The sequence below is a fragment of the Cibotium barometz genome, chromosome 38, assembly GCF_041138505.1.
Source record: "Cibotium barometz isolate CiBa-2024 chromosome 38, ASM4113850v1, whole genome shotgun sequence".
Taxonomy (NCBI): domain Eukaryota; kingdom Viridiplantae; phylum Streptophyta; class Polypodiopsida; order Cyatheales; family Cibotiaceae; genus Cibotium; species Cibotium barometz.
Window position 1 is genome coordinate 22739173 of NC_141083.1, and position 21462 is coordinate 22760634.

Here is a 21462-nt window from a genome sequence, read left to right on the forward strand (position 1 = left end):
GGAAAACCATTGATGAGAACAGTCATAGCCATATCTATCTGCGAGAAGACGTATAAGATAAAATTACAAAATCTGCACACCATAGACAAGGATGACCGTAAGAGATAAGAGACGTCAATAAGAAAAGAGTCCTCAAACTAGAGAGACGTGGGACGTAAGATTCATTGATAGATGCTTGATGAAAAAGCTAGATTGGTCGTTTTGCTAAAAATAGCAAAATAATAAGAGACGCTTGACGAAAAAGCTAGATTTGGCGGTTTGCTAAAAATAGCAAAATAATGAAAGATGCTTGGAGACACATCATGTACGCTCCCAAAGACTGATTCATATTGAGGACAAGATACATATGTATAGGTGAGACCAAGCTAGGTAGAGTGAGCCATATATAGAGCTCTAACAAGGGTGTGTTGAAACTCTTATGAGTGAGTGTGTAAGTGACCTTATCATGTAACTTTTAAACTTGTACTTCACTTATTGTCATCAATATACTATGAGTGTTGTGATTTTTTCTATCTCTGCTTGCTTACTTCATATTTGTGTATGTTGCTATCTTTGTCTCCACTCCAAACTAAGGAGTCACACGACATCCTTTTGTTTTGGAATGTGCGTGTGTGTGTGTAAAAAGAAATAAATGAAAAGAGCTCATTAGATGAAGCATCTCAAGTGATCTTGATAGTCATATAAAATTACATCTTAAGAAAACCAACACCAAAAAGTAGCTACACATCAAGCTAAACAGACTATTGAGGTTAAGTGGAGTGTGGAATCTTAGAGGAGTTGACCCTTGTCTTGCATATGGCCTTGGTATCATCATGTGTGTGTCAAATGCCATGGATTGTAATTATGCTACTATTGTTGTTATGAATAGTTGTGTGTGGTGTGTTTTGGTTGGCTTCATGGAGGCACCAACTGCAACATTAGTCCTAGGTAGGCTTCTAGCCCTCTTTTGGGCCATTATTGGTTTCCATGTCCAAGCACATGTGTCCCTTACACTTAGCCAATTATTACCTCTCATATGTAGGAGCCCACCTATATTTAAGGGGTATACTAATATCTTTCTTTCTCCTTCTGCCTATCTCTTTATCCATTTTATTAATGATAACAAACATAAGGATCCTAAAATTTGAATTCTTGGTTCATCTTTGGGTGCAAAAAGAGAAGATCTCTATGGAAGTGAAAGATAAGAGAAAGAAAATCTCACCTTTGTATATCAAAGTGAAATACAAGATAAAGAAGGAGCCTCTTGCCAGAAAATGAAAATGAAACAGAGGAGAACCAAGAAGCTTAGGTTTCCTTAGATGGAAGAATCATGTGAATCTCACCACACCTTCTTATTAAAAGAGGAGAAACAAGAAGCTCACCTATCCATGGATGGAAGAATCATATAAATCTCAATTTGCCTTCTCATAAAAATCTCAAAAAAGTAAGCCTCTATATGAGACGAGATGATCACTATTTTCTTTTTGAGATGAGACGAGATGATCACTATTTTCTTTTTGAAAAAACCCACCTAAAGCTCGAAGCAAGAAAGTGGTTAAACCAATATTTTTTTTTCTAATGCGGAGCCCCTTGTTTGCACAACTATGCAATGAAGAAAAAATAGTACCAAAGAAGAAAACCTTCAAAATTGCTATAAACATTTGCTGCAAAAGTTTATTTTGCTAATTGTTTTTGTAGTGAATAAGCTAGCAAATAAATAGTGCACAAAGTATAGAGTTCAACTTAATTGATTACTCAAATATTCCACATGATTATCAAAGGTAAGTGGAAATATAAAAAAAATTATTTTCATGTGTAATGGGACCAATTTGTTTAAGGTTGTACATATTAAAGCAAGTTAATGGATATCAATTAGTTTATTAAAAAGATTATGGGCTAGCATTTTATGGGAAAAAGAACTTGATGGTGTTTCTTTTTAGGAAAAACAAATTTAAAAGCACAACTTATTAATATAAATTTTAAGGAATCTAAGCATCCAGCATGCATTTTATAACCCAAATATAAATTGTATTATGAGAAATAAGGCATTTAATCTACAAGTTAACAAGAAATTATAAGAAAAGATATTTGGTACATGGGTTTTTAAAAATAAGGCACTTATAGGTCTGTGCTTAGCTTTTGTTAAGTAGTTTATTTATGGTAGCATTCATGCCATGTAGTTACATGGCACAACCTATATTGAAATAGCTTATCATTATGGAGTAAACTACACTACAATTGATTTATCTAAATTTTTTATACCAAAATTAGTTTATTTTTATGATAATAAGTTTTGGGCCTCGGTATTATCATCGATATAATCCTTGGTATACTTTCCGATATATCCATGGATATGTTCATCATAGTATAAATTTAGTTTTGTTAAAAAAAACTCGACGTGATGGTGGTGAATATAAAATTAGACCCAAGTATAGAAATATTACTTCTAAGTTATTTTTGTTTCAAAAAAAACAAAAGACCCCATGCAATTCTCTCTCTCTCTCTCTTACACCCGACCATCAACATCATGCATCTCTCACCTCTCGTTGCCACCTCTTCCCACTCCTCTCCCTACACGTTAGGTTTTCCTCTTCGTTTTCTTTTCCCTTTTTGATTTTTTTTCATCATGATCTCTAATGTATGCCCTATATCTCTATATGAATGAATTAGAGACTTATATGCTCTCTAATTCATGTACTATAGCTCTATATGCATGCATTATAGCTCTATATATTGCACGAAGAAACAAAGATAAGGTTATTTGTAAAAAGCACTACAAGAAGAAGAAGCAAAGATATTTGATGTTGTTTATGCAATTATGGGAATGAGGTATGTCTCCTCTACACCCTTTTTCTTATTCTTATTCTATAAGTTGATATACATTATTTCTATGCATAGTGGCTTCGAGCACTTGGGAATTTTTTCACTTACATTAGCAAGCATGAAAAAAATGATATGCATAAGGCTTATGCAATGGCTTTATGCATGCATAGCTATCCTTAATACCTAAGACTAGATATGCATGCATAAACCTAGTTGTGTGTGCATATAGACACACATTAACCCTATGCTGGCATATTTATGCTTGTGCCTTATGGATGGCTTTATGCATGCATAAGACTTAGCATAGTGGATTATGCATGCATAGAGTACTCATGCATAAAGCTTATGCATGGGAATCTATGCATATGTATTATGCATAGTGCCTTATGCATATGGATCCTCTATTCATGCTTTAATAGATCTCTCTATACATGAGGGGGAGATCTAGAGAAAGAGCATAAGAGACATGCATGCTTGAGAGCTCTCTATATGAATAGTGTCTTATGCTCTCTTTATATACAAAGAGCTCTCTTCCATAAAAAGGTCCTTGTGTGCATAAAGCCTTTCATTACTCTTTACTTTAGTGATCTTTTGTGATTTACTGTAGTGGGCTTAAATGTTCAAAAATTATTCTTATTGGGAAGAAGAAGATGCGAACAAAGGGTACAAAGATCATGTTAGGGAATTTGGAAAAATCCCAATTCCCATTTTGTGAGATCAAAAAAGGGGGATATGGTGAACCCTTTTAAGATTTTATCAAAACCCCCTCATGTGACATATCTTTGGAAAGCTCTTGAATTTATAGTGGGTAGGAATTATATGGCATGTAGGCAAAAAGTGAGGATGACATTCACAACCTGAACCTCACTTTATGCCTATATGCCTCATATGGAAGGCTCATTTGACTTAACACTAATGTCATCTATAGTAACAATAGATTGCAATGTGAAATCTCGAAGGACCTAGGTTGCAGGCCATCGCATCTCGGTAATATTTATTTCTAAGTATTGGTAGCATCAAAAAATTTTAAGTACCTATAAAGGTACCATGAAAAGAATGATATTGATTAAGGGAAAACTATCCCAACATGCCTCATTGTGCCCAAAAAAAATCCTAGTGTTAATATAACCCCTGGAATAGCCATCAGTGTGCTTGATTAGCGATGATTTGCGTCGAAAGTCATTAACAACATTGATTCCTGTACCAAGGGATTTATTAATAGTGTGATACCAATGTTGTTACCAACAATGTTGTTAATAGGCTCTAGACATTGTTGTTACCAACAATGTCTAGAGCCTATTTGCAAATAAGTTTTTCTAGGTACAAATTGTGGGTAGAAGTGTCAGCATTGGGTGGGTCTCTTCGAGAGACTCTATAAAAATCCATATAGCACCTACATGCAAATATCCCTAGTTTTTAAATTCTACTATTTTAAACATATTTGTTCACCTCTACTTATAAGTATACGTGTATAGATTTTGAATTGCTAATTTTACATAAATGAATTACATTAAATAGCTATTTGTTCAATCCCCTCTTACATGTATATGGTATTTAAATAAAACCTAAGTGTACTAAGGTGCTCTATTATAGATGTATAAGTGACTCCCCCTCTCTTATACTACCTGAAGGAAGTTACCTAAATATAGTTAAATTAAAACCAAATTAGAGTCTCTAATTAGTTATGATTTTATATAGGAAAGAAAATGGATATCACTTTTTTACTTAACTTGGGGAGAGTGATTATGCTCTTCATTACCATCGTAGGCTTGTGATGGGTGGGTGGTTTTGTAAAAGGAATACGACGGGTGGGATTTTGTAGTTCACTTGGATGGCCATGGTGCCAATGATATGTGGGTACCTGTATGGCGAGCTGATAAGATGGACTGCTTAGTAGCACTATAAAAATTATTATTATTATCAAATAAACTTTCATGTTAAAAATTAGAAAATGTAATTGTTGCTAGTTCTTTTCAAATATAAAATGTCTTAACAACTATTGTTCATTTCTATAAGCACCTTAATATTCACGCTAAAAGTAATGTTATGAAGATTGCTGACTATTTAATTTTTGAGATTTATTTCTTAAATAATTAAATATTCCATCATAATTCTTAAAAACAAGATTCACTTTGATAATTTTATTAACCAATATTCACAACCACGAAAATAATTTGGAATCTTTTGCAAAACATCATTTATTATCAAAAGTTTTTGATACATACATAGAGCGTCTCGGCTCCAAAAGTCACGGCCTCAATCGCGTACGTATAAAAAGGTGATATTGCGATGGAGACATGCTATGATATACACGATTCATCACTGATAATGGTGCTGTAATTCTACTTCTAGGAATATAGAATGATTTTTTTAATGTAAAGTAAGTTTATCATTGAAATTTTTTTCATGAAAAAAGTCCAACTCATATACATCGTGTGAGAGCCTTTAAAAAGATCAATGGACTCCATCCATCCATTTCATATTCAAGGAGAAAAGTTCAAAAAAGGCATAAGAAGTGTGGAAAGAGTCGAAACTTTGAATGTTAGAGAAGAAAATATTTTTCTCAACACGTCAAAATAAGAAAAACTTCTTACCATGGGAGGTTTCTGTGTCAGAAAAAAATCATCCTTTCGTGTAATTTTCACGGATCAAATTGAGAAAAATTAGTTATAATTTTACCTAACCTTGAATTAAAAGATTCAAATTTTTTGAAGTTTTAGTCATAAAACAAAAAAATCTATGCATTTCTTCAATAAAAATTGGTTGGCCTTGAAGGTCATCCTTTTTTTCACTAGTTAGAGAAAAAGTTTATATTTGAAACCAGGACGTTTTTCTTTCTAGAGTCTACGCTTAGACTAAGTGTGTGAAACAATGTTCGAAAAAAACCCAGGTTTAGTGTAGTTTCCACCTGCATATTTTGAAAAATACCTTCAAATTTAAAACTTGAGCGTACAAATACCTTCAGATTTTGAAAAGTTATAGAACAAAAACCTTCGGATTTCAAAAATTTCCTTTATAAATAATTTCATAATTTTTAGATAAAAGTTTTCTACTTTTAAGGAAAATGCTTTTAAAATTTCAATCACTGACTTCAAGTCAAGTCAAGCCAAGCCAAAATTCCAAATGTTTTTTTTCCTAATCTTAGGGTCACCATTCATGGAAAAATTGCTCAAAAAAGGTGGTGTTTCATCCCATGAAAAAGGTCGTGTTTCATCCCATGAAACACGACAGTATTTTAAAAGACAACATGAAACTCGATAATATTTTAAAAGCCACGGTATTCAAGCGTGGTGGACTGCAATATATATTAAACCCTTCTTGCAAGGTAGAGATGCCTTGATTCAATCATCGTACAACCCTTCTTGCAAGGTAGAGAGATGCCTTGATTCAATCGAATGCACGAGCACATAAAACAAAAGTTAGTAGTTACTCAAGCCTTGAAATATAATTAACTACTCAAATCTTAATTCAAGCTTTTCCAGAGCACATTAAGCGATTTTAATTTTTGCCCACCTTTTTGAATCTAAGTCGAGTGACCAATTATTTTAATTTGTGTCAATTGAAGGTGTCGTCTGTCTGGATGACAAATATTGCGTGACGATATTAAGTTCACGTGTAGGCTCAAGTGAAAAATCCATGCAGGTCCCGTGAGGATCATGTCGCAATGCGCACGAGATAGCATTTATGAGCAACTGCACTTATCTCAATCAACTTAAAATATAATCTTGATTTCTGTACGTAGAATACAATCTTGATTAACACACCCGAATGGATTTTATCTAATTTTAATTTATCACGAAGTTTAAAAGTACATCATAAGTATGTCATGCTTTCATGGAGCTGTGGTTAATTAGTCTAATTCGTTACTAATCACGTTTCACTTAACACAAGCACGTTTTTCCAACCTTAGTTTGACAATTTCCCACTTCACGCCGGCCTACTCTCACGCCGTACTAGTTTTGGACGCGTTCATCGCTGTCTTTTCAAGGGGTCACGGCTGGTGTTTATCCATTGGATCGATATTAAATTGGTTCGTTTGGCGTCTATTATATTTATTCATTCAAAAACAGGCTAAGTTCTAACAACGTCGGAAGAGAGGAAGAGCTGAAAGCTAAGAATAGAGCCTGATGAAAGAGTGTGTGTGCTTTGAAAGGTTTTAGAGAGAGAGAGAGAGAGTGTGTGTGTGTGTGTGTGTGTGTGAGACAGTGTGCGAGAGAAAGAGATAGAGTTGAAAGGTTTTAGAGACTCTGTGTGAGAGAGAGAGATCAGGTGTACTTTGTGTGTAGAGAAGGAGCTGGGAGAGAGAGAGGGAGAGAGATTCTAGAGACTCATAGGGCCAGTGGAAACTAAGTTCACTCCCCTAGTTTGCCTCTCAATTTGGATAATTCTATGAATAACCTCACATATCATTTGTTGTTGCTCCTCTAGATTAGTGGTGCTAGATGTAGATCGTAGGACTTCTAACCAACCCACATGGTATGTGTAGCCCGTGTATAGGTCAGTTAGAGTCTCTGTGTGTAGATCATATTCCCAATTTTCATTGAGAAATATCCCATCCAGACTTGGTATGCCAAACGGTTCTCTTGAAGTGGATGCAATGTCACTTCTTATGGATTGGCTTCTAGGGACCTCTACTTTAGGAAGAGCATCGGAAGGTGGTAGCTCAGTAGGGCCCTCATTAAACGAAGTGGGTAGAATATCCACATGGACACTCTTTGGGAGGGTAGGGTCTACATGAGATGTGAATGGCGAATCCACTACCCCTCCTTCTTCATTTACTTCGCTTGTCGCATGTTCCAAGCGTGTAGCTCTACTAAAGGTCTCTATTAGACGACTAAACATGCTAAATCCGGATTGTGGGACCCAAACTGGCATGTTTTGGCTTGTCTCCTCAGGGTTCTTGGTAGGGTGCCCTTCCATGGCTTCTGAGTCAGAGGACAAGTCACTATCCACTATTCTCGTGGATCTTGGGTTGCACTCGCTTGGGTTCCAGCCGAAGGCCAAGATGCTAACGTGGAGGGATGGTGTGAGCCTACGTAAACTGAAACGCTTTCTAGTGGCTCAGACTCTAGCACCCGACCAGAGCGTAGATGCATGTGACGTGGGTACCCTATGGGCGTTGGTAACTACCCTTGAAGTCCACACAAGTGGTTTCTTAGGTGTTTCACACCCCGTTTTTACTTGTTTTTGTATTGTTTTTAACGTGTTTCTAACCCCCTTGCTTATGGTCGAACCTGAACTAGGGCGTGTGATAGCTCGAAACGAGCGTATCGTTTAAAGGGTCCTAGCGTGCTTTACAGCACCGTGTTCGCCTATCCAGATCTCCTGTGGTCCTCAAAACAGTCTGTTTTCTTGTGGGGGAAGGGGTGCAGGCCTATTTGCTTGTGGAGGAAAGGGTGAAGGCTTTATCCCACATGCTCACTTCACTCCTTGGGGGGTGGGCTACATATAGGGCACAACTTCCCATAAGCTCTCACTTGAAAGAAAGCTATGGAGGCTCACTCTCCTATATATATATATCAAAAGACCGAGATCGGGGTCGAGGTCAATTGGGGGTTTTTCTTTTCAAAATTTTTTTCTCCAAATAAAAAATCTTTCCTCTCCACCCGTTTGGTTTTTTTCTTTTACAAAAATTTTAATTTTTAATTTTTATATTTTTTTTCAAAATTAATTTTTTCTTTTTTCTCTTTTTTTTTGTTTGGGATAAGTTTTCTAGGGTTTCTTTCTGGGGTTCAGACTTTGCCGTGACGCAGTTCGCACACAGCGCAGCCCTGGGGACTCAGAAATCCCCCCTCACACTCAGAAAACCAGAGAATAGAACGAACGCCCACACGCGGAGCGAAAAAATAACAAAAGAAACAGAAATGCAGAAGACAAATTGTAGAAATAGATTGCAGAACACGAAAACACCTCAACAACAAACACACAGTCGCCTTTCCTACAGTGTAAATTTCACTTCACGCAGCAGACCAAGCTGCAAACTAGAGCTTGGTACAGGGCATCTCGGTAGTGGCGCCAAAAATGTGCACTTTTGCTGCACAAGTCGTAGCTGGGGACTTGCCAAACACCATATGCGAGCCATGAATGGCTGCAAGCATACAACCAGGAAAGCAAGCTCAAAAAGAATGCAAAGGTGTGTCACTCACCGCTCTAACCGCCGCCATGAAGGATCCCCCGTCGCTCGCAGCAGTGAAGAAGGAGCCGCCGCCGCTCTACTGCCTCTCCGCCGCCGTGCCGCTACACAGTGCTCGATTGCTCTCTCACTCTCTCTCTCTCTCACACACACACGCAGGAGAAGGAAACCAAGGAGATAAGGCAAGAGCACTCTTGTATTCAACACATGAGAATGAGGGTTTTAGGGTTACATTTGACTCTTATAGGTGACTTGGTCGTTCACACATGGGCATCCATACATGGCTGGTCGATCCTAACCCTTATCCTATTGATATTCAAGGTGCACCTCTCATCGGCGATCACCCAATCCCTTTATCCTTTGCATATGGTGCCGACAAGCCCGGCCCATGACTCAGAATAGTTAAACTAATTATATGACGTAAAACATAGTACGTCTCAATGTCCGTCATAGGTTAACAGTGTCATTGATGCTCAAAATAAAGGTGAGAAGCTTGTTGTGGATGGGGTAGGAAAATTTATATTTGAGTGGCACACGAGTGCTGACTTGAAAGCATTGAAGTGCATGTATAGGGTGTGTGGTGGTCTTAGATATGCAAACCCATGCCTCTATTGGATGGCACGCATGAATAGCCCAAAATGGTACAACCCTAAAATGGATTGTACAAAGCCTCCATCCCAGAGACGAGACAAAGGAAGTGATTGGTGATGAATACCAAACTAAGGCTAAAGATAAGTCAAAGACTGGGAGTAAGGAAAAGTCAACAAAAACAGTTGAAGTCAAGGGTGAACCATGTATTGTGCCTGAGGATCGCAATTGGGATCCTATACTTCCTATAAAGTTAGAGAGAGTTCACGTTTGTACTTTATATGTGAAAATTAGAATAATGGATAAGCTATTATAGCTTCATCTTGACTATGCACATTCCATGTTGCCACCAGAACTATTGGATACATGTTTAGATCAATGTGAGATTTTAATCTCTAACATGGGCTTTCATGGTGGACATGTGCAACTTAAAAAGGATAACAAGCAATCAGGTACCACTGGTGATGTTCCGGCATATGTGCTAGTGGGAAGAGCCAAAGCTAGGAGGTTCTTGTCAAACTATGATAACAAATAAGTTACAACAGTATGGGAATGTTGGAAAGCTTTATGTTAGCACGCAACTAACCAAGCTAGTGATCAAACGATGATAAAGCTTCGTATGAGAGTCTGAATAGAGCTTTATAATTTTATAAAACTCTAACATAAGCAAATGACTGAAGGCAATTACGCAAGTCATTTTGAAATAGCAATCAGGAAATAATTGTAGTTGCCTAGGGCAACAAGGACATAACCTTCTACTTAGTAAGAGTTTTTGCTTCATGTAATTTATACATCGACTAATTAATATGTTTTTTTATATAGATGAAGCATGTTTTTTTTGCACATGGCCCATACTTTGTGAAGAACCAAGGGCCTCTTGCTACATGGAGTACTCAAGGCATGGAAAAATCGCACTATGCCACACGCATCAACTATTTTTATAGAACTCAACATAGTGGTGGAAAAACAAAAACAAATGCATTTTGAGAGCTCTTAAACACATTCTAATAAAGGCAAATATAATGATAGAATGAAATTCTAAAAAACTAAGCTAGTTTATACCACAAAAAATATAGTCACTATTATTAACTGCATCAATATTATATTATAAAAACTCATCATGCTAAATAAGGCATATCTTTATGCAGAATGGTGATTGAGATGGAGAAAAAGTCATTAGACACAAATTGCAACAAAAATTGTTTTTAATACAAGTAGAAAAAGACCTTTTTAAAAAAGTCTTCTTCTTTTCCCCTTCAACTATTTGTCTTCCTCAAAGAGATTTCTCTCCTTTTTGGGGTTTTCTTTAGGCACTTGTTTGTCCTCATCTTTGGATAATTGTTTACCCTCATCTTCTTTGGTTAGTTTTTCTTTATATCTTAATAACTTTTGGCGTTGATAGCCTCCAAGAGAATGGGTACTCAAATCAAGAATTTCCTTTGCATAAGATACCTACAACCCTGATCCATATCCAAATATATGTATAGATTCCTGCTTCTCCATCAGCATTATCTTTTCTTCGTTGTTGTGTATCTTTAAATATCCTAAGTATGTTGACAAGACCTTTAAGGCCATCAACGGAATGCATGGATCATTTGAATATTTTGAATGGTAAATTATGTCTAGAAGTATCCTTGAAATATAGTGGTTGAGGATTGAGTCTCTTCATACAAAGTACGTTTACCTCCATTCTTGACCAAGGAATCCATCTTCATTTGCTTTCTTAGTCTATAAACAAAGAAAAGATAATTCACTTTACAAAAACAAAATCTTGAAAAATAATATTTTATCAATTTATTATTATAAATACCTTTTTGTTCTCATCTTCAACAAGTCGCCTATCCTTTCACAAGTCAATTGAACCTTGTGGAGGGATCTCAACTTCTGAGCATGGAGTCTTTGGTTGCTCCATTCCTATATTAGAGATTCCCATTCTTCCTTCAATAGCCTAAAACTCTTCTTATGTGGAAAGAGTGTTTTATTTTTCTTCAATGTTTTTAATGCACATTTCTATAGCCCTAGATGCATCAATAAATTGCTACGTGTTGCTTTTATATCAAGCACTAGAAATTCATCAGTTGCATTTAGATCTATAAAATCTGAAGCAACTTGATATCCATCTGCTATTGAACCAAGACAATAGTCTTCCCTTAAATTTAAGAGCTTCTGGATATCTGCTAAAATTTGTTATTATCCTTGAGTGGGAAGGATGGTAGGCATGGGAGAATGATCTCCTTCTCTGAAACCTACAAGTATAGAAACATCGTTTTTCTCTGGAACAATTAAGGTTGCCTTAAAATCTGCAGCATCAAAATACTTGCTCATTATTTCTTCTTGTGCTATATCCATGACCATTTCTACGAAAAGTACATATAAACATGTAAATAAATGACTATAAAAAACCTAAAGAAGCAATGAACATGTATAAATACCCTTACATCTATCAGTATCGATCATGAAAATAGGCACACCACATGCTAGATGCTCTCCATTGTACTCTGTATGTCGATCCCTACCTAGGTGCCTAGTGCCTCGATGATAGACAAAGGCACAAAGGTAGGATCTATAGCAGCAGCACATGAAGCGCTGGTGGAGGCCGCCTACCCTGGTCTTAGAGATGAACTTGACCAGCATTGTCGTCGGGCCGATAGCTAGTGTAGTCCACCTGTTACCCTAAGACAAACTCTACATATAATTGCTTTGCAAAGTATATGGGAATCAAGCAGTTGTTAGGCATCCACCCATATGCGGCAACATATCGACTATAGATATGTGCCTCCATACAAGAATGGGAACACCGCAAAATAGTAAGGGGCTTCCCTACCCTAGGCTGCATCCCACGACTATCAAGGAAAAGGTCAAATTAGGCTTCAGGACTAAGCTCACAGACCTGACAATATGTCAAACCATGTGATACTGGAGCAATGCAGTGGTGTGCTATCCACTCATCTACATAAACAATATCATGAAGGCTACGAAGGGATGAGAGCATTGCCTCCAAGTCCGACACGATATGTAATGTAGATAGTGTGTCTCTAGTAGTCCTACAAATAGCCACTAACTCATGGTCTATCTCTGTGATGAAGTCCACAATAGACGAGCGGCCCTGCTCATGTGACTCCATGCTAGACCCTAAGTCTAACACAAACGGGCAAGTCAATGTGAAAGGCTAATGTGAAAGGTCCAATGCTCAGTGCTAAGAAAATTCTAATGTAGTACTAATGAAGCTATTAAACAACACTAATGATGGATTCAAAGCCCACTAATTGCACTTCAATCTTTTGATTTTATGGTTGGTGGTGATTGACAACTTCGATTTGAAATCGGTATCTCGATCGAGATAAATGGACGGCTTCGATTTTGAGTGAGTAACTCGATTGAGATACATTGGACGATAGCGGTATCTCGATCGAGATATGTCAACGGCTGGGATCTCAACTTGGAATGGATTTGAATGGATGGTTCGGATTACATGGACGTATCTCGATCGAGATATTTCTATGACTTTGATTGCATCTTGGTATCTTAAATGAGATATATAAATGGATGAGATCACATCTCCATATCTCAATCAAGATACATCAATGGTTGAGATTATATTTCCTTATCTCGTTTGAGATACATGTATGGTGGAGACAGCATCACTGAATATGCTAAATGTACATCCGAGTGGCCAAGTTAAGGGGGATCCACTGTGACATTGACGTAGATCTGAGTGGCCTACATATCTCGATCAAGATACTGAGGTGGCAGTGACATGGATGGTTACTTGCCTCCCAAGTGGCGGTTGTTGATATGTCCATTGAGAGATGGGGATTTGGGCTCAGGAGGGACGTGTCATGTTTTTATTGATGGCGATATCACAATCAAGATACTCCGGCCGAGAGTTTTTCTCATTGCGTTGATGTCCCAATTTTAGAGAGAGTGAACAAAAGTGAGTACCCTCATCTAGCAAACAACCACCCAAATGCAGGCTCCTTATGCATCATGTGGCCTTCCTTTTCTATCTACATGCACAAGAAGAAATTGATGATGCTACAAAGAGTCACCTTGACAGTTTTGGTGTCCAGTATGTAGCATTTTTAGAGAATATTGAAAATCAAGAAGAGAAAGTGCATAAAACAGACACATGTGCTCCACGATATAGTGGAAAATGAGCAAGCCTGCGTAGCTGTTTCGCTTCTTGGGAAGCGTATTCCACACGTCAAAACCTGGATCTTCTGTTCAATCGTGTAAGGCATTTATCATGTCATCCATGTCATGTTTTAGTATTTTCTCTAAATCCGTCTCAAGTTCCTCGGGTTGTTGGATAGCCTCGTTTGTGGCTACTCTTGTTGGTCTCCATCATTTAGGCCGGATATCCACTGGTTCATCATTGTTGAAGCGCGCATTGCCACTAATTAGATGTTCCAATTGCTCCACTGAAAATATTCTCCATTTTTTCGTATGATAATTGCAAATTCGTTGACGTTGAGCCACTTGGTATGTGCAGCGAGTACATGGGCAAAGTGTCTTCTCCTCTAAATCAACAAAATTTGAGGGTGTGGCGTCGTCCATGGTTTCCATATTGATTTGCAAAATGGGAACGAATGCTTATTTTTGGAGGGGAATCCTCCCTTAAGTATTTGTAGAGAGTGGTAGTCGGTGATAGGTAATTTGAAATGTCTGGGACGCGCGCAAGATCTGGAAAGATTTTGAATTTGAAGGAGAAGTAGCGATCATCAAAATAAATGTCAAAAAGTCATCCAAATATCTGTCGAAAAGAGCATGGCAATTTTATTTTTTTGACTCTTATTTCCACGCTATTTCCCATGTACTTTACGACACTTTATTCCACCGTGATTTCGATGCTTTTTTCCACGTTTATGTTGACGTATATATCGACGGCACGGGTTTTTATAGTAAAATAGAACCTCTCTTTTTTCTACATTTTTTTTCGTGCACGTGTGTTTTGCTTCCTCACCAGGTATGCCTACTTTTCCCTCACTCCCATCTCACTACAAGACACTGCTGCTGCCATACACGTGTTCAATACACACGATAAGTTATGGGCGCGTGTATGGTTGCGCATGTATATGAAGATAGTTATGCGTTAGAATAGAAGGGTATATAAAATCAAAATAGATAGTTATCTTCAAACCATTAATTGATTATCTTATAGTCATAGGGCTTGGTAGGGTAAATCCCATAGTTATAGGATAGGGTCTATACACATATATTAACTTACCAATGGGTTCCAAAGTAGTTTAATAGGAAGTGTATAAAAAATAATAGAAAATATGAGAACAATAAAAATGGGATAAATAAAACTTACTAACATTTGTTAGCACAAGAAAGGATCCAATACTCATACAAATTTACACCAAAACAAGATGAAATTAGGAGTAGATAACAAAATAAAGGGTCAAAAATATGAAAAAAGATGGTTACGTGGTTACACATGTATACTTGCAAAATAACAGTATTGTTAAGCAAAATTAGGTAGGATTCGAATTGTATATACAGGCATGAAGAGATTATAGAGTGAAATGTTTCAAAGCCCTCATTATTCTTTCGTCAATGATATGAGTTTCTGCACAACAATCCAAAAATTAACATACATGATTATTAATTAGAAAATGAGGCACAAATTATGCCAATTTTAAGATTAGTTGTGTGTGTGTGTGTGTGTGTGTGTGTGTGTTTGTGTATAGGGAAGTGTGTGTGTGCGTGTATACTTAAAAAATGAGGTAAATATGTGTGAGTGTGTGCATAGGGTTGAGTGTGTGTGTAGATTTACCATTAAAGATAAAATTGAATTGTGTGTGTGTGTGTGTGTGTGTGAGAGAGAGAGAGAGAGAGAGAGAGAGAGAGAGAGAGAGAGAGAGAGATACACATAAAGAGAAATATGTATATAATAAAGGAATTATAATACGAGGCTAGAAATTCAGTTTGGGGTCTCGTAATTGAGCAGGTCTATGGACAGTCCCAGAAGTAAAAACGTTGGGCAGGCTGCCAAGCGAGTATGGCACTTAGCCCTTATGCTATTCTATGTTAAAAGGGGGGTGATATTTAGGTGCATGTTTTCAGTGAATAAGATTGGGCTCAATGTTATGACACTAAAGTGAGTGCCCACTAGTGGATTTTTCTTTTATCTTGCTGATTCATATATATCATGGCTTAGCAAAGAGCAGCCACCCGCCGCGATGACCACTTTGAGATATGAAGTTGAGTACATGGTAGCTTTTATAGTAACTCTAGAGTGTGGATGGCTTAGATGTCTTTTGGGAAATCTTGGTGTTAGATAGCAAACCCCACCTCCATCTTTGAGGAATCCAATGTTTTATGCTTGCACAAAGCACATTGAGGTGCATTATCATTGTGTCACATTGAATGAGAGATTAGCTTGGCCTATATCTCTATATACAACAATGCGGTAGGATGTGTCATGAGAGAAGCTTGAAGCCTTTTTCAAAGATTTGGGCATTTGGGGAATGATCAGCCACACATGATCCCTATACATGTTCACATCATCACTATAAGGGGGATCTGTGGCCATTTATATGAAAGAGATGTGCGGATGTAAACTAGTAATGGGTTGGGGTAATTTTTCCCTCGTTATATGATTTTTTCCCCTCAGGGTGTGTTGAAACTCTTACGAGTGAGTGTGTAAGTGACCTTATCATGTAACTTTTAAACTTGTACTTCACTTATTCTCATCAATATACTATGAGTGTTGTGATTTTTTCTATCTCTGCTTGCCTACTTCATATTTGTGTGTGTTGCTATCTTTGTCTCCACTCCAAACTAAGGTCTCACACTACACACTTTTGTTTTGGAATGTGCCTGTGTGTGTGTGTAAAAAGAAATAAATGAAAAGAGCTCATTAGATGAAGCATCTCAAGTGATCTTGATAGTCATAGAAAATTACATCTTAAGAAAACCAACACCAAAAAGTAGCTACACATCAAGCTAAACGGACTATTAAGGTTAAGTGGAGTGTGGAATCTTAGAGGAGTTGACCCTTGTCTTGCATATGGCCTTGGTATCATCATGTGTGTGTCAAATGCTATGGATTGTAATTATGCTACTATTGTTGTTATGAATAGTTGTGTGTGGTGTGTTTTGGTTGGCTTCATGGAGGCACCAGCTGCAACATTAGTCCTAGGTAGGCTTCTAGCCCTCTTTTGGGCCATTATCGGTTTCCATGTCCAAGCACATGTGTCCCTTACACTTAGCCAATTATTACCTCTCATATGTAGGAGCCCACCTATATTTAAGGGGTATACTAATATCTTTCTTTCTCCTTCTGCCTATCTCTTTATCCATTTTATTAATGATAACAAACATAAGGATCCTAAAATTTGAATTCTTGGTTCATCTTTGGGTGCAAAAAGAGAAGATCTCTATGGAAGTGAAAGATAAGAGAAAGAAAATCTCACCTTTGTATATCAAAGTGAAATACAAGATAAAGAAGGAGCCTCTTGCCAGAAAATGAAAATGAAACAGAGGAGAACCAAGAAGCTTAGGTTTCCTTAGATGGAAGAATCATGTGAATCTCACCACACCTTCTTATTAAAAGAGGAAAAACAAGAAACTCACCTATCCATGGATGGAAGAATCATATAAATCTCACTTTGCCTTCTCATAAAAATCTCAAAAAAGTAAGCCTCTATGGTTTTTGGAGATGAGACGAGATGATCACTATTTTATTTTTGAAAAAACCCACCTAAAGCTCAAAGCACGAAAGTGGTTAAACCATTTTTTTTTCTAATGCGGAGCCCCTTGTTTGCACTACTATGCAATGAAGAAAAAAAGTACCAAAGAAGAAAACCTTCAAAATTGCTATAAACATTTGCTGCAAAAGTTTATTTTGCTAATTGTTTTTGTAGTGAATAAGCTAGCAAATAAATAGTGCACAAAGTATAGAGTTCAACTTAATGGATTACTCAAATATTCCACATGATTATCGAAGGTAAGTGGAAATAAAAAAAAATTATTTTCATGTGTAATGGGACCAATTTGTTTAAGGTTGTACATATTAAAGGAAGTTAATGGATATCAATTAGTTTATTGAAAAGATTATGGGCTAGCATTCTATGGGAAAAAGAACTTGATGGTGTTTCTCTTTAGGAAAAACAAATTTAAAAGCACAACTTATTAATATAAATTTTAAGGAATCTAATCGTCCAGCATGCATTTTATAACCCAAATATAAATTGTATTATGAGAAATAAGGCATTTAATTCTACAAGTTAACAAGAAATTATAAGAAAAGATATTTGGTACATGGGTTTTTAAAAATAAGGCACTTATAGGTTTGTGCTTAACTTTTGTTAAGTAGTTTATTTATGGTAGCATTCATGCCATGTAGTTACAGTGCACAACCTATATTGAAATAGCTTATCATTATGGAGTAAACTACACTACAAGAGATTTATCTAAATTTTTTATACCAACATTAGTTTATTTTTATGATAATAAGTTTTGGGCCTCGGTATTATCATCCATATATTCCTTGGTATACTTTTCGATATATCCATGGATATGTTCATCACAGTATAAATTTAGTTTTGTAAAAAAAAACTCGACATGATGGTGGTGAATATAAAATTAGACCCAAGTATAGAAATATTACTTCTAAGTTATTTTTGTTTCAAAAAAAACAAAAGACCCCATGCAGTTCTCTCTCTCTCTCTTACACCACCGACCATCAACATCATGCATCTCTCACCTCTAGTTGCCACCTCTTCCCACTCCTCTCCCTACACGTTAGGTTTTCCTCTTCCTTTTCTTTTCCCTTTTTGATTTTTTTTCATCATGATCTCTAATGTATGCCCTATATCTCTATATGAATGAATTAGAGACTTATATGCTCTCTAATTCATGTACTATAGCTCTATATGCATGCATTATAGCTCTATATATTGCACGAAGAAACAAAGATAAGGTTATTTGTAAAAAGCACTACAAGAAGAAGAAGCAAGGATATTTGATGTTGTTTATGCAATTATGGGAATGAGGTATGTCTCATATACACCGTTTTTCTTATTCTTATTCTATAAGTTGATATACATTATTTCTATGCATAGTGGCTTCGAGAACTTGGGAATTTTTTCACTTACATTAGCAAGCATGCAAAAAATGATATGCATAAGGCTTATGCATAGCTATCCTTAATGCCTAAGACTAGATATGCATGCATAAACCTAGTTTGTGTGTGCATATAGACACACATTAACCCTATGCTAGCATATTTATGCTTGTGCCTTATGGATGGCTTTATGTATGCATGACTTAGCATAGTGGATTATGCATGCATAAAACTTATGCATGCATAAAACTTATGCATGGGAATCTATGCATATGTCTTATGCATATGGATCCTCTATTCATGCTTTAGATCTCTCTATACATGAGGGGGAGAGAAAGAGCATAAGAGACATGCATGCTTGAGAGCTCTCTATATGAATAGTGTCATGCTCTCTTTATATACAAAGAGCTCTCTTCCATAAAAAGGTCCTTGTGTGCATAAAGCCTTTCATCACTCTTTACTTTAGTGATCTTTTGTGATTTACTATAGTGGGCTTAAATGTTCAAAAATTATTCTTATTAGGAAGAAGAAGATGCGAACAAAGAGTACAAAGATCATGTTAGGGAATTTGGAAAAATCCCAATTCCCATTTTGTGAGATCAAAAAAGGGGGATATGGTGAACCCTTTTAAGATTTTATCAAAACCCCCTCATGTGACATATCTTTGGAAAGCTCTTGAATTTATAGTGGGTAGGCATTATATGGCATGTAGGTAAAAAGTGAGGATGACATTCACAACCTTCCTCACTTTATGCCTATATGCCTCGTATGGAAGGCTCATTCGACTTAACACTAATGTCATCCATAGTAACAGTAGATTGCAATGTGAAATCTCGAAGGACCTAGGTTGCCAGGCCATCGCATCTCGGTAATATTTATTTCTAAGTATTGGTAGCATCAAAAAATTTTAAGTACCTATAAAGGTACCATGAAAAGAATGATATTGATTAAGGGAAAACTATCCCAACATGCCTCATTGTGCCCAAAAAAAATCCTAGTGTCAATATAACCCCTGGAATAGCCATCAGTGTGCTTGATTAGCGACGATTTGCCTCGAACGTCATTAACAACATTGATTCCTGTACCAAGGGATTTATTAATAGTGTGATACCAATGTTGTTACCTACAATGTCTAGAGCCTATTTGCAAATAAGTTTTTCTAAGTACAAATTGTGGGTAGAAGTGTCAGCATTGGGTGGGTCTCTTCCAGAGTCTCTATAAAAATCCATATAGCACCTACATGCAAATATCCCTAGTTTTTAAATTCTACGATTTTAAACATAGTTGTTCACCTCTACTTATAAGTATACATGTATAGATTTTGAATTGCTAATTTTACATAAATGTATTACATTAAATAGCTATTTGTTTAATCCCCTCTGACATGTATATGGTATTTAAATAAAACCTGTGTACTAAGGTGCTCTATTATAGATGTATAAGTGACTCCCCCCTCTCTTATACTACCTGAAGGAAGTTACCGAAAAGTAGTTAGTTTAAAACCAAATTAGAGTATCTAATTAGTTATGATTTTATATAGGAAAGAAAATGGATATCACTTTTTTACTTAACTTGGGGAGAGTGATTGTGCTCTTCATTTTTTACTTAACTTGGGGTGAGTGATTGCCATCGTAGGTTTGTGATGGGTGGTCTTGTAAAAGGAATACGACGGGTGGGATTTTGTAGTTCACTTGGATGGCCATGGTGCCAATGATATGTGGGTACTGTATGGCGAGCTGATAAGATGGACTGCTTAGTAGCAGTACTATAAAAATTATTATTATCAAATAAACTTTCATGTTAAAAATTAGAAAATGTAATTGTTGCTAGTCCTTTTCAAATATAAAATGTCTTAACAACTATTGTTCATTTCTATAAGCACCTTAATATTCACGCTATAAGTAATGTTATGAAGATTGCTGACTATTTAATTTTTGAGATTTATTTCTTAAACAATTAAATATTCCATCATAATTCTTAAAAACAAGATTCACTTTGATAATTTTATTAACCAATATTCACAACCACGAAAACAATTTGGAATCTTTTGCAAAACATCATTTTTTATCAAAAGTTTTTGATACATACATAGAGCGTCTCGGCTCCAAAAGTCATTGCCTCAATCGCGTACGCATAAAAAGGCGATATTGCGATGGAGACATGCTATGATATACACGATTCATCACTGATAATGGTGCTGTAATTCTACTTCTAGGAATAAAGCGGCTCAGAAGTCTAAAAATTCGGCAAGAAATTCTAAAATTCTGGGGTGATTGGTCCACCTGATCTTACATACTCCCATCATGCTAAATCTATTATAGAATAATTTTTTTAATGTAAAGTAAGTTTATCATTGAAAATTTTTTCATGAAAAAAGTCCAACTCATATACATCATGTGAGAACCTTTAAAAAGATCAATGGGCTCCATCCATCCATCTCATATTCAAGGAGAAAAGCTCAAATTAAAAGGCATAAGAAGTGTGGAAAGAGTCGAAACTTTGAATGTTAGAGAAGAAAACATTTTTCTCAACACATCAAAATAAGAAAAACTCCTAACCATGGGAGGTTTCTGTGTCAGAAAAAAATCATCCTTTCGTGTAATTTTCACGGATCAAATTGAGAGAAATTAGTTATAATTTTACCTAACCTTGAATTAAAAGATTCAAATTTTTTGAATTTTTAGTCATAAAACAAAAAAATCTATGCATTTCTTCAATAAAAATTGGTTGGCCTTGAAGGTCGTCCTTTTTTTCACTAGTTAGAGAAAAAGTTTATTTATGAAACTAGGACGTTTTTCTTTCTAGAGTCTACGCTTCTAAGTGTGTGAAACAATGTTCGAAAAAAACCCAGGTTTAGTGTAGTTTC